The sequence below is a fragment of the Oncorhynchus kisutch genome, linkage group LG5 (assembly GCF_002021735.2).
Source record: "Oncorhynchus kisutch isolate 150728-3 linkage group LG5, Okis_V2, whole genome shotgun sequence".
Taxonomy (NCBI): domain Eukaryota; kingdom Metazoa; phylum Chordata; class Actinopteri; order Salmoniformes; family Salmonidae; genus Oncorhynchus; species Oncorhynchus kisutch.
This window is the reverse complement of record NC_034178.2, coordinates 13238760-13252895: the sequence shown is the minus strand read 5'-3', so window position 1 is coordinate 13252895 and position 14136 is coordinate 13238760. Positions and strand designations below refer to the sequence as shown.

At 41.2% G+C, this 14136-nt stretch overlaps 1 long non-coding RNA gene across 1 annotated transcript; it reads left to right on the top strand.

Annotated features, from left to right (window-relative positions):
• Window positions 1-719: 719 nt before the first annotated feature.
• LOC116374168 (uncharacterized) lies at window positions 720-13736 on the top strand. Its single transcript, XR_004209953.1, has 2 exons — window positions 720-829; window positions 9770-13736. It is a non-coding gene; the product is annotated as an uncharacterized LOC116374168 (long non-coding RNA).
• Window positions 13737-14136: the final 400 nt, after the last annotated feature.

The following is a 14136-nucleotide window of genomic DNA, read 5'->3' as shown; positions in this document are numbered from 1 at the left end:
AGATGCAGTGCTAGCTAGCTGTATTGGTACAGCTAGCTGTAGCTGTACAACTAAGTGCTAAAGTACAGCTAGATGCAGTGCTAGCTAGCTGTATTGGTACAGCTAGCTGTAGCTGTACAACTAAGTGCTAAAGTACAGCTAGATGCAGTGCTAGCTAGCTGTATTGGTACAGCTAGCTGTAGCTGTACAACTAAGTGCTAAAGTACAGCTAGATGCAGTGCTAGCTAGCTGTATTGGTCAGCTGTTGAAACAATAATAAAGTGTTTTGGTAAAAAGGGATGGGGCTGGAGAAATCTAACCACTCTCAAATTGATAGACAAAGCTAGGATGCAAGGACTGACCATTCATATCACAATTATAGTTTTGACCAGGCTTTGAGGCTATGTAGTGTTTGTTTACACTTACTTGGCTTGCAAACATTGGAGTAAAACAAGCTTATATTTAGGGTTCTGATGGGGTTCAACAGCTGAACTAAACATTTATGCATTATTATTCTTCAATAATCAATGGGCACATATCAGTAAATTGTGTCCAAAAATGGATGTGACAGCAGCAGATTGCCCCTTTAAGTCTGTGAAGTCATTTTCCATTTTCCAGTGGATAACTGCCTGTGCTATTTAAAAATGATTTTAGTGGCATGAGCCATGTTTCTATTGCAACAGCTGTTAATGGGGAGCAGATTTCGGGCTTTCCCTTGGTGTAAACACTGATGCCTATTTTAAGGCAGCATACCAATGCTTTCTCCTCATATGGAGCAGGAAGGGGATTGTCACACTACTGGCTAACCTTAACCAAGTCGTAAAGGACTTTACTCTGCTACTCCACCAAGGTAATCATTTTAATAAGTTATGTGGCCTCTACGTGTGTTTCCGAGTTGGCTGTTACTGGGAACTACCATCCATGTAAATATACAGTATCCATGTAGACAAATCCATGTAGACAATAATGACTTTTTTGTTGGATTTTTTTCTTCTTCTAATGTTAATCATAATCTTATTCATATTTAATAGAAAATCTAAACAAGTGATGGTGTTTTTGGTAGAACATTTAATATATTTATTTTTCTGTTATTTGGGTTACAACTGTACCGTTTTGAGCATCTCGGATTAGCTTTTTTTTCTGTGTCACTTTCATACCTGGTGGGTAGATTCCTGCCGATATACATTTGTACATGTTTTTCATTCGGTACAGGACTCGTTAATTCATCCACAGGAGATGAGTGAAGTGCACATAGTCACTCTGAGGGACTGTTTGGCATTAAAAATCCTTTTGAGCCGATGTAACTTTCGAAAAATCAGGTTTTAATAATGCACAACATGAGACTGCACAGAGCAATATACATTTTTAATTACTAAAGTGACTAATATCTAGGTTCTGCTTTGAGGTTTTTTGTTTCATAAAATATGTATCTGTTTTTCCTGCAGCTGAATTTCTGTACCTGAGCCGCTCTTTAAAAAGGCTACGGGGTTTTGCAGGAGGCCAGACATTTGCCAGAGGACACCATGTTAAGATAGTTAAGTGAAATTAGATGAACATGAACTCAAATTGTGGTATAAGCGGCGAGAGGAGGGAAAAAACAGGATCCTTTCAGGTAAAAAAAAACAACACCTTTCTGCTTTTCCTTTCTATCGTTCGTCTTGAAAAGGTGAGCTACTACTACGTAGGACACTCCTGTTCATTGTCAGCTTAGAACACTGTGTCCATGTAAAGAAAATATATATGTGTGCCAGCGAAAAGACAATTCTACATGTCTCGGAGTGAAAGGAAAACTGAGAATACTGATTTAAGGGGCTTTTCTAATTCAAACAATCCTCGTGAATAGCAAGGAAGTAACAAAATAGTCACAAGGGTGTCACTTTGAATGAGCCTCCGGTATGAAAGGGACTTATAGTAAATGCTTCTACTGACCCTACTCGTGATTATTTTGCAAAGACTTTAGTACAGTATATGACTGTTAAACGTTCAATGAAGTAAAATAGCTGTTACATCATTTTCATCTACAATATTTGACCGATTAACACACATCCATTCAGTACTGAGTCCATTTCCATGTGTCTGCCCGAAAGAAGATGAATCATTCTCTCATACCGTACATCCCATTTGCCATTAACTACCACCGGCATTATACTGATTTCCTACTTCTGAATGGTTATTGAATTCAGAGTCTGAATGCTTACGGTATGCCACTGTGTTGTAATATATTCCGATTATTGCGGCATGTTTTACCAAATAAATAGGTCAAATATGACAAGGTTAACATGCAAGGAGAGATTACTTGACCGGTGAGGAAAAACTCAATTTAACACTCAAAATGTTCCCAAGTCATTACCTTCCACTGTCTAGTGAATGGGTAATGGCTCAGAGTCAGGATTATAATGGTTAAAAATGCTAACTATCAGTTCTATGGTCCGAGCTCATTACCAGGAAGTAGAAGGCAGGAAATCCCTAATAGTAAAGGACTTGACAGCGGCATGCAGACTTTGGCATGACATGACTTCCGTATAATCATATAGATGATCATACATATTCTCACTTGTTTAAAAAAAATATTCCTTTGATGTCAGAGACCACAGCAGACCACCTAAAAAGTGCAGATCTGAAAAGGTACCCATACAGTATATACATATATATATATATATACACAGTTGAAGTAGGAAGTTTACATATTCCTTAGCAAAATACATTTAAACTCAGTTTTTCACAATTCCTGACATTTAATCTTAGTAAATATTCCCTGTCTTATGTCAGTTAGGATCACCACTTTATTTTAAGAATGTGAAATGTCAGAATAATAGTAGAGAGAAGGATTTATTTCAGCTCTTATTTCTTTCAACACATTCCCAGTGGGTCAGATATGTACATACACTCAATCAGTATTTGGTAGCATTGCCTTTAAATGGTTTAACTTTGGTCAAACGTTTCAGGTAGCCTTCCACAAGCTTCCCACAACAAGTTGGGTGAATTTTGGCCCATTCCTCCTGACAGAGCTGGTGGAACTGAGTCAGGTTTGTAGGCCTCCTTGCTCGCACATGCTTTTTCAGTTCTGCCCACACATTTTCTATATGATTGAGGAAAGGGCTTTCTGATGGCCACTCCAATGCCTTGCCTTTGTTGTCCTTAAGCCATTTACCCACAACTTTGGAAGTACGCTTGGGATCATTGTCCATTTGGAAGACCCATTTACCACCAAGCTTTAACTTTCTGACTGATGTGTTGAGATGTTGCTTCAATATATCCACATAGTTTTCCTTCCTCATGTTGCCATTTATTTTGTGGAGTACTCCAGTCCTCCCTGTAGCAAAGCACCCCCACAACATTCAAAGCTGTTTAAAGGCACAGTCAACTTAGTGTATGTAAACTTCTGACCCACTGGAATTGTGATACAGTGAATTATAAGTGAAAAAATCTGTCTTTAAACAATTGTTGGAAAATTAACCTGTGTCATGCACAAAGTAGATGTCCTAACTGACTTGCCAAAACTATAGTTTGTTAACAAGAAATTTGTGGAATGGTTGAAAAATGAGTTTTAATGGAATAATTAAAACTTGTTTTTAAACCACTCCACAAATTCCAGTGGGTCAGAAGTTTACATACACAAAGTTGACTATGCCTTCAAACAACTTGGAAAATTCCAGAAATGATGTCATGCCTTTAGAAGCTTCTGATAGGCTAATTAACATAATTTCAGTCAATTGGAAGTGTACCTGTGGAGGTATTTCAAGGCCTACCTTCAAACTCAGTGCCTCTTTGCTTGACATCATGGGAAAAAATTTAAAAATCAGCCAAGACCTCGGAAAAAAAATTGTAGACCTCCACAAATCTGGTTCATCCTCGGGAGAAATTTCCAAATGCCTGAAGGTACCATGTTCATCTATACAAACAATAGTACGGAAGCATAAACACAATGGGACCACGCAGCCGTCATACCGCTCAGGAAGGAGACGCATTCTGTCTCCTAGAGATGAATGTACTTTAGTGTGAAAAGTGCAAATCAATCCCAGAACAACAGCAAAGGACCTTGTGAAGATACTGGAGGAAACAGGTACAAAAGTATCTATATCCACAGTAAAACGAGGCCTATATTGACAACCTGAAAGACGGCTCAGCAAGGAAGAAGCCACTGCTCCAAAACCTCCATAAACTGCACATAAGGACAAAGATCATACTTTTTGGAAAAATGTCCTCTGGTCTGATGAAACAAAAATAGAACTGTTTGGCCATATATACCATAGTTACGTTTGGCGGAAGAAGGGGGAGGCTTGCAAGCTGAAGACCACCATCCCAACAGTGAAGCACAGGGGTGGCAGCATCATATTGTGGGGGTGCTTTGCTGCAGGAGGGACTGGTGCACATCACAAAATAGATGGCATCATGAAGGAAGAAAATTATGTGAATATAATAATAATATTGAAGCAACATCTCAAGACATCAGTCAGGAAGTTAAAGCTTGGTCACAAATGGGTCTTCCAAATGGACAATGACCCCAAGCATACTTTCAAAGTTGTGACAAAATGGCTTAAGTAGGGGGCAGTATTCGGAAGTTTGGATGAATGAAGTGCCCAAAGTAAACTCTAAAGTTTCCAAAACTGTTAAAATAATGTCTGTGAGTATAACAGAACTGATATAGCAGGCCAGAACCCGAGAAGAATCCATCCAGAATGTAATTTTTTGGAGTTGACACCATTCAAAATGCCTGTCTATGGGGAAATCAATGGAATACCTCCCAGATTGCAGTTCCTAGGGCTTCCAGTAGATGTCAACAGTCTTTAGAAAGAGTTTCAGGCTTGTTTTTTGAAAAATGAGCTAGAATTTGTAGTTTTTCTAAGTGGCTCCCATTTTGGCTGTAGTGTTTGTTGCGTGTTCCGGTGAGGGCGCGCACTTCGTTATTTATCTCCGGTAATGAACATACTATTCTCCGTCTTAAATTGTATTGTTTATTTACATATTAGGCTACCTGAGGATTGATTAGAAACGTTATTTGACTTGTTTGGACCAAGTTTATTGGTAACGTTTGGGATTCATTTTGTATGCATTTTGAACGAGGGGAAACAGGTGGATTATTGAATGAAGCGCACCAACTAAACTGACCTTTTGGGGGCATAAAGAAGGACTTTATCGAACAAAACAACCATTTGTGATGTAGCTGGGACCCTTTGGATTGCAACGAGAGGAAGATCTTCAAAGGTTAATGATTCATTTTATTGCTATTTCTAGTGTCCCTTGCCATCATGTTTACCACCGCTGGGGCAGTTCACCTGCTTCACTAAGCATGCCTCTTACCCCTGGGGTAGTTTTCCGACATGGTTCCTCTTACCCCTGGGGTAGTTATCAGACATGGTTCCCCTTACCCCTGGGGTAGTTATCAGGCATGGTTCCTCTTACCGCTGGGGTAGTTATCAGACATGGATCCTCTTACCCCTGGGGTAGTTATCAGAAATGGTTTATCTTACCCCTGGGGTAGTTTACCGACATGGTTCCTCTTGCCTCTGGGGTAGTTATCAGATATGGTTTTTCTTACCCCTGGTGTAGTTATCAGACATGGTCTATCTTACCCCTTTGGTAGTTATCAGACAGTACTCGTAATGGCTGTTATTGCCCCTTGGGGCAGTACATTTATCAGAATATTTACATTCGGAGACACCAGACTCCATCCTCCAAAACACAAACATACACATGTACACATTTCCCAGGGGGGGAGTCAAACATAACTGGAGACGAAGGTTAAAAGGACAACAAAGGCACGGTATTGGAGTGGGCATCACAAAGCCCTGACCTTAATCCTCTAGAAAATGTGTAGGCAGAACTGAAAAAGTGTGTGCGAGCAAGGAGGCCTACAAACCTGACTCAGTTACACCAGCTCTGCCATGAGGAAAATTCACCCAACTTGTGGGAAGCTTGTGGAAGGCTAGCCGAAACAATTGTCCCAAGTTAAACAATTTAAAGGCAATGCTACCAAATACTAATTGAGTGTATGTAAACTTTTGACCCACTGGGAATGTGATGAAAGAAATAAAAGCTGAAATAAATAATTCTCTCTGCTATTATTCGGACATTTCACATTCTTAAAATAAGGTGGTGATCCTAACTGACCTAAGACAGCGACTTTTTACTAGGATTAAACATCAGGAATTGTAAAAAACTGAGCTTAAAATGTATTTGGCTAAGGAGTATGTAAACTTCCAACTTCAACTGTAAGTAATTGCCCCCCCCCCATATATATATATATATATATATATATATATATATATATATACACACAGTGCTGTGAAAAAGTATTTGCCCCTGTCACGACTCCCGCCGAAGTCGGCTCCTCTCCTTGTTCGGGCGGTACTCGGCGGTCGCCATCACCGGTCTTCTAGCCATCACCGCTCCACCTTTCATTTCCCATTTGTTTTGTCTTGTTTTTCCGCACACCTGTTTCACTCTGCGTATATTATCCTCTGTTCCCCCCCATGTCTGTGTGTGTAATTGTTCGTTACGTGTCATGTGTGACGCTTCATGCTGGTTTTTCGCCGTGTCTTGTTTGGAACCCGTGGTATTGTATGCTGTACATTATTTGTGTGTTGGGTGCGCTATTCGCTTTTGCCTTTGGCGGGAGTGTCGTTACGCAGTTGCGTCCGACTGTTTTCCTTCTGCCAAATAAAGTGCGCCTGTTCAATCATCTCTGCTCTCCTGCACCTGACTTCAGTTCACCAGTTGTGCACACTGTAGACAGCACCCTTCCTGATTTCTTGTTTTTTTGCACATTTGTCACACTTAAATGTTTCCGATCGTCAATCAAATTTAAATATTACACAAAGACAACCCAAGTAAACACAAAATGCAGTTTTTAAGTGATGATTTTACTTATTAAGGGTAAAAAGCTATCCGAACCTTCATGGCCCTATGTGAACAAGTAATTGCCCCCTAAATCTAATAACTGGTTGTGCCACCCTCAGCAGCAACAACTGCAATCAAGAGTTTGCAATAACTGGCAATGAGACTTTCACATCGCTGTGGAGGAATTTTGGCCCACTCCTCTTTGCAGAATTGTTTTAATTCAGCCACATAGGAGGGTTTTCAAGCATGAACCGCCTTTTTAAGGTCATGCCACAGCATCTCAATCTGATTCAATTCCGGACTTTGACTAGCCTGCTCGGAAACCTTAATTTAGTTTTTTTTAAGCCATTTCAGAGGTGGACTTGCTGGTGTGTTTTGGATCATTGTCCTGCTGCAGAACCCAAGTGCGCTTCAGCTTGAGGTTATGAACTGAGGGCCGGACATTCTCCTTCAGGATTTTTTGGTAGAGAGCAGAATTCATGGTTCCATCAATCACAAGCAAGTCGTCCAGGTCCTGAAGCAGCCAAGCAGCCCCAGACCATCCCACTACCACCACCATATTTGATTGTTGGTATCTTTTTCTGAAATGCTGTGTTACTTTTACGCCAGATGTAACAAGACGCACACCTTACAAAAAGTTCAACTTTTGTCTCGTCAGTCCACAGAATATTTTCCAAAACGTCTTGGGGATCATCAAGATGTTTTTTGCCAAAAGTGGGATGAGCTTTTATGTTCTTTTTGGTCAGCAGTGGTTTTCACCTTGAAACTCTGCCATGGATTCCATTTTTTCCCAGTCTCTTTCTTCTGGTTGAGTCATGAACACTGACCTTAACTGAGGCAAGTGAGGCCTACAGTTCTTTAGATGTTGTTGTGGGTTCTTTTGTGACCTCTTGGATGAGTCGTCGCTGCGCTCTTGGGGTAATTTTGGTAGGCCGGTCACTCATGGGAAGGTTCACCACTGTTCCAAATGTTCTCCATTTGTGGATAATGGCTCTCACCGTGGTTTGCTGGAGTCCCAAAGCTTTAGAAATGGCTTTGTAACCCTTTCCAGACTGATAGATGTCAATTACTTTGTTTCTCATCTGTTCCTGAATTTCTTTAGATCGCAACATGATGTCTTGCTTTTTGAGATCTTTTGGTCTACTTCACTTTGTCAGACAGGTTCTATTTAAGGGATTTCTTGATTCAACAGGTCTGGCAGTAATCAGGCCTGGGTGTGGCTAGTGAAATTGAACTCAGCTTTCCAAAAAATGTGATAAACCACAGTAAATTCATGATTTAACAAGGGGGGGGGGGGGGGGGCAATTACTTTGTCACATAGGGCCATGAAGGTTCGGATATCTTTTTCCCGTAATAAATAAAATGAGCAATTAAAAACTGCATTTTGTGTTTACTTGGGTTATCTTTGTGTAATGTTTACATTTGTTTGATGATCTGAAGCATTTAAGTGTGACAAACGTGCAAAAAGAAAAAGAAATCAGGAAGGGGTCAAATACTTTTTTTACAGCACTGTATACATGACATGTATAAACTAGTCTGATTTACATCTAGTTTTCAATACTCTGTTAGCCATAGTAGAGTGATCAAGAATCCTTCCACTTTATATATACATTATTTACATATTTTGCCACCAACACAGTCGGAAGTCGTGAACAAAAACTTCTCCTGATACAACATCCTCCCCTTAGTGATACTGTATGCTGAACACCGAGACACAGTCCCAACTAGCTATAGTCCCTCATAAATTAAAGTTACATGAATGAGGCTCTCCGCATCCTGAAAGAAAATAGAAAAGTAGAGGCCTTAAAGTGAAAAATAAGTCATTAATCAATTATGTACCTCCCCCATCAGTCCACCCACTCTCTCTCTTTCAACCCAAAGGTCCATGGGAAATGTCTAACAAGAGTTTTACATCACATAGTTTCCATCCCGTCGAGAGATGCTGGTGGCGTTTAAGGCATCTTTATCTAATGTATAACAGCCTGGAGCATATAGCACATCGGCTATCATCCTATGCATTTTCAATATGGTTGACGTATTTTTCCAGAGAACCTCTGTATTGATTGTAGCAATCTGCCTCCCAAAAAGAAAACGTCATGGTTCCTGTGAAATGTACTTCAATAGTCTCTAAACATCTCAGTGTTATTCAGATAACCCTAATTCGATAGATTGTTTGGTGAAATTGGGAGAATGAACGTCGGTTGGTCACATCTTGGCTTCGCTTGAAATCAGGGATGTTCTGCATTGTATCTCCTCCCTGTACTGGGACAATGCTTAATGACGGGATAAGAAAGTGGTTATGGAAGTTCTTGAACTTTAACTGATGCATTGTGATTTCCATTAAAGGTGTCAAACACAAAGCAGTTCCATATGCAATGCCACCACTTAAAGACCACTAATCCTGACTTTCATTTATTCAGTTAAAGTACGTGCCAACAAATGTGGTACGCATCCATCATATGGCGAATGTGAGTCATATACTTTATGCAGCTTACTCTTTACTAGTCTTCTTTCTCTCACTCTAATCTTTTACTCTCAATATGGTTCACTTTCAATCTTTCAGATTTTCCCCAAACTTTCACATCTTTCAGATGATCATTCATTGAGGTGACAAGTTCTGTAGCAACGATATGGATATGTCGTTGAATAGAGGGCTCTGGATTTGGCGTCCACATCAAAGCTATTCGTCGGCTTAAAATGTGTATAAAGTTCTGGGGTTTTGTTGTCGATCGTGTGCTTTATGGAAGGATTGTGCTGAGGAGATGTGACATGTAGAAGTTTATTAGATCAGTGGGAGAAGCAGGTAATGAAGGAAACACTGACACACTAATCATTCACACCACAAATGTGTTGTTTTTCCTCTCTCTCTCTCTCTCTCTCTCTCTCTCTCTCTCTCTCTCTCTCTCTCTCTCTCTCTCTCTCTCTCTCTCTCTCTCTGTTCTACGGACAGAATCCAGGTCCCTCCTGGTAGCCGGCGCCAGTTGAAGATCTGTGACAGATGGGGCTAAATCACAAACTTGCAGCCCGGGGCGGAATCCATCCGCAGAACTTTCCAAAGTGTGCCCATATTTACCTGATCACAGATAAGAAGTGGTGGGAGAGGGGACCAAGGAGATGGAAAGAGGGGTGGGAGGGGGATAGAAGAGGGTGGAGGGAGGGCTGAGGGAGGAAAAAATCTGCTGGGGAAGCCAGAGAACTGGCTGCCTGTCATAGCTGACACCGAGCCATCTGCCACAAACCTGTGGCGGCTTCAGATCTCCCCTCCCTGCCACCACCCAGCCCCCAAATTAAACACAGATCTATACAGACCTTATGATAGCTACACATGACACCAGCTTCACATGCAGGGCAACTTTTCCTTTAGTATTTTCAAGAAAAAGGGATAGGAACGTATAAGCACCCTCATATATCCCATATGTGGTGCCACATTGAATTTCCGGTTGAATCTGTTTTTATCCTTTGTACTGGATGACATGGTGACGGAATTCGTTCTTTCTTCGACGTGATGGCGGCCAAGCCGCAGCCTTCAAACGCTCTCTACTTGGCTGCGCCTCCACCTAGGTTGCCAGGTTATCGTGGTGTCCTCTGAGGGCCACAGGGGCTGAAGGGAGGATAAGAGTGCTTCTGGACTAATTGGGCATCCATCCATGCATTGTTTTTCAGACGAGTAGGAGAGGAGAGGGGGAGAGGAGAGGGGGAGAATGAAGAGTATCGCTGCCTTGCTTTAGCAAATGAATGATTCCGGCAGAGGGGTTTTTAAGTGAAGGTATTAATAAGGGTTCTGGCAGGTATTCCCATGATTCACAGTGTTACATTTGCATTTAATTAATCTTGAAGAAAGCTGGAAGATAAACAGCTGTAATTCAGACCAGCACTGGGACCCTGCTGCCACCTATCTGATGAAATCAGAGCCAATATGTTTGTTTTATTTCACATGATACACACACCCCTCCCTCCTCTCTCACTCCTGTTCTCTCTAAGTAACATCCTCTTTCTGCCTCCCTTTCGATCGGCAAGTTAGCTACTATGCAAATTAGCAATTAGCAATTTGCAAATTAGCTATTTATATATTCTTATTTAGAGAAAGTAAAGCATATTCTGTATAAAGACAGCTTTGCTTCGTGGCACTACTACCACTGTCTATTTTTTCCCCCTATACAATATAATGTTACCACCGAATATTTAATAAAAAAAATCAAAATAATAATCAATTCCTCCTATCTGTGATTGTCTCATCCTGTTGGAGACCTAATAATCTTCCAAGTGTCTGAGATTAAGCCGCTAGCAGTATAGCAACAGACATGAAACATGAGGTGGCAGATCTAATTGGTGAACAAAGGTGTGTTGTTGTGGCTACCGAATACGGCTTCCAGTATCGGGGCTGTTGCACCTTTTAAGCTCGTGCTTTACTCCGTAATTAACACATGCCTCCAGCCTTCTGAACGTGGCAAAGTAATGGTGTTGCTCCTCTCTTCGTAACGTTTTGCCCACTGTAGTGCCCACAGCAGGAAGAGACAGCTAGTCAGCCAGCGTCGTTAGAGCCAATCGGTGGCTTTCGTCTGAGCAGCCCACTGAACCTTTCCTCACAATATGCCTCCTTTTCGTCGTTATGTTCTCTGGCTTTCACATCCACTAGTTGTTTTCCTTTTTTTTGTACTTTGGAACGCTTGGGGTATGCCACCAGGCCAAGAAGAAAAAAAGCTTTGTACAAAAATCAGTAGAAAGAGTAATGGTTATAGGGGAGGAGGGAAAATAGGGAGAAGTCTATTGATAAGGCACAATGAAATGTATCAACTCAAGTCATTGGAAACTTTTGTTTAACTGTAATGACATTTTGATGATACACTGTGTGTGTGTGTGTGTGTGTGTGTGTGTGTGTGTGTGTGTGTGTGCGTGCGTGTGTAAATATATCTGAGCATGTGTGTGTAAATGTGTGTGTGTTGCATTTAACTATGGTATTAATAGACTTTGCTGAGGTTACGTGGGCCCTTGGGTACATGGTAAAACTGCCCTACTACACAGTCAAGCGTGCAGCTGTAATCTAGCCCGAGGCACACCTACCCACAGTCACTATCTAATGCATTTTACATTTTCACAGATGAAAAAGAGAGGAGAGGGGGGGGGAGAGAAGGACTTTTCTTCCTTTGTTCCTTACGTCACTTGACACAGGGAGACCGTAGTGGAGGGTTTTGTTGCTCTCTAATCTGTAATTAAGAATTCTGTGTACAAGGCCTCTGCATTGTGGCTGGTTCTCTGGCTGACAAATATTACTATGGGATCATGGACGATAAATGGCTAAACTGGAATAATAATGGTTTTATGTATACTGTGGGATATTTGAATCTTGAGTAGCCCCGGGACAATGTTAACTGTTCAATTGCTCTCCAGAGTTTGTACTTTGACGTAAACTGGTTGGTAAGATGATGTCTTCCTGTATTTCACTGATGGCCTTTGAAACTACCTAAGTTATTGAAGTTTTTCTATTCATTTGATCTATTTCTAATTATTTACATCTCACAACATTTGAGGTGAGGAGGCCACACCACAAACAAACATACAGTATACCCATAGCAGCCTGTTGTTAAACTTTTCTCTGCTATGATCCGGACGTACAGTACTGTGGTGTTCTTTGTGAAAAGCTGCCAAAATGCTCATAGAGGAAAATTTAATTCTTGACAAATCGGACTTCTGGGAGCTTGGATCTCTGCCAACTTCATCAGGCCTTTAAAATCGCAACAATCCATAAAATTAAATAAAAAATCTCACTTTTTCCCGACCTGTAAACTAAAAAAAATAGATACTTGTACAAATATTGAAAGTATCCCTGCAGCTGAATTTTTCACTCCCTAGTCACTCATCACCAACTTCTAAATAACAGGCTTGGCAGACGCATCTCTCAATCTCATCTCATCACAGCTCCTGAATCAGAGTGTTAGGCTGGGGCTATGCTGACGCGGAGATGCTGAGTTGCCAAACCAAAAAAAAAACACAAATCTCTAACCCCCCAACAACTGCCGGCCCGGTTCCCTTGTGTGTTTTCCGAGAGAGGTGTTTCCGGACATGCTGGCGGTCATGCTCCGATATCACCTTCTTTTGACCGGAATTCGGCCTCCCCGGCATTTCCCAGTGTTCCCATCTGTTTCCCGGTGAGCGAAGCGGAGCGCCGGCACACCTAGCTCCAAGACTGCTTAGCTTAGCTGCAGAGCAGACAGAGTGAGCCTTGTGGGCCATGCTGTCTGATGGGCCTTGGCCCCGCATCCTCTCTGACCCCATACTACTCAGACTCTACCAGGAGGCCTTAAACTATACAGGAGGTCACCCTCTATGTATTTTTCTGGATGAATTGGAGTACGATGGATATGAGTTCCATTTCCTCTGCTAGGAGGGTGTCTTGTGTTATAATTTAATGTATTTGTTGTTGGTACGTTTAACGGTATATTGCATTTATTGGCAATATTTGTACATTTGTGGGATATGGGTTAAGAAAGTGGACTAGGTGCCGTTGAGGCGCTCCATGGCCTGGCTGTCAGATGTCTCTAAAGTACCTCCCCACTGTTCCATCTACACTCTCTCCTCTCAAGACACTACAGTACATTTCTGAACTGCCTATCATCTAAAGCTGTGGAAGACCATCACAGGAAGTACAGCCGGATACCTACAGTACATTGGTTTTTGTTAAATTGTTTTTTGCTTATTTTGTTTCTATAGCGACTTTGAGATTCTACTCGTAATGAAAAGCACTTCATACAGTAAAATACATATATTACCATTATAAGAATACATTCCCGCACATTATTTTTTATGGCAGTTGCAAAATAGGTATCTAAAATAATATGCATTATCCTCTGTGTATTATTTTTGAAAGGGTATCAATCCCAAACCCAATTAAAATCCCAAACCACTGATGTTTCCTGATATTTACTCTACAGTGTGTCCTTTTAATGACAAAGAGTTGTTTCCTCCTTGAGGCAGGAACTGATGTCTTTTTATGTCACGGTAGTTGAACGAAATCAGTTAAAGTAATGTCTTTGTTCTATTTGTTACAGGCATCTAACTAAAGGGCCTTTGTATTAACTTCCCAAACTTCACATTGCAAAGGAGTTTTTTTTAAAGATCTCCCAATGGAGTTTTATGTAGCAGCTACATTTGGGCTGTGTTCCCAAATGGCACCCTATTCCATTTACAGAGCACTACTTTTGACCTGGGCCCTTAGGGCTCTTGCCCCCAAAAAATAGTGCACTACCTAGGGCGTAGGGTGCCATTTGGGGCATAAACCTTGATCTCCAATCTTCCAGAGGGACTCCTCTTCCCATCCCT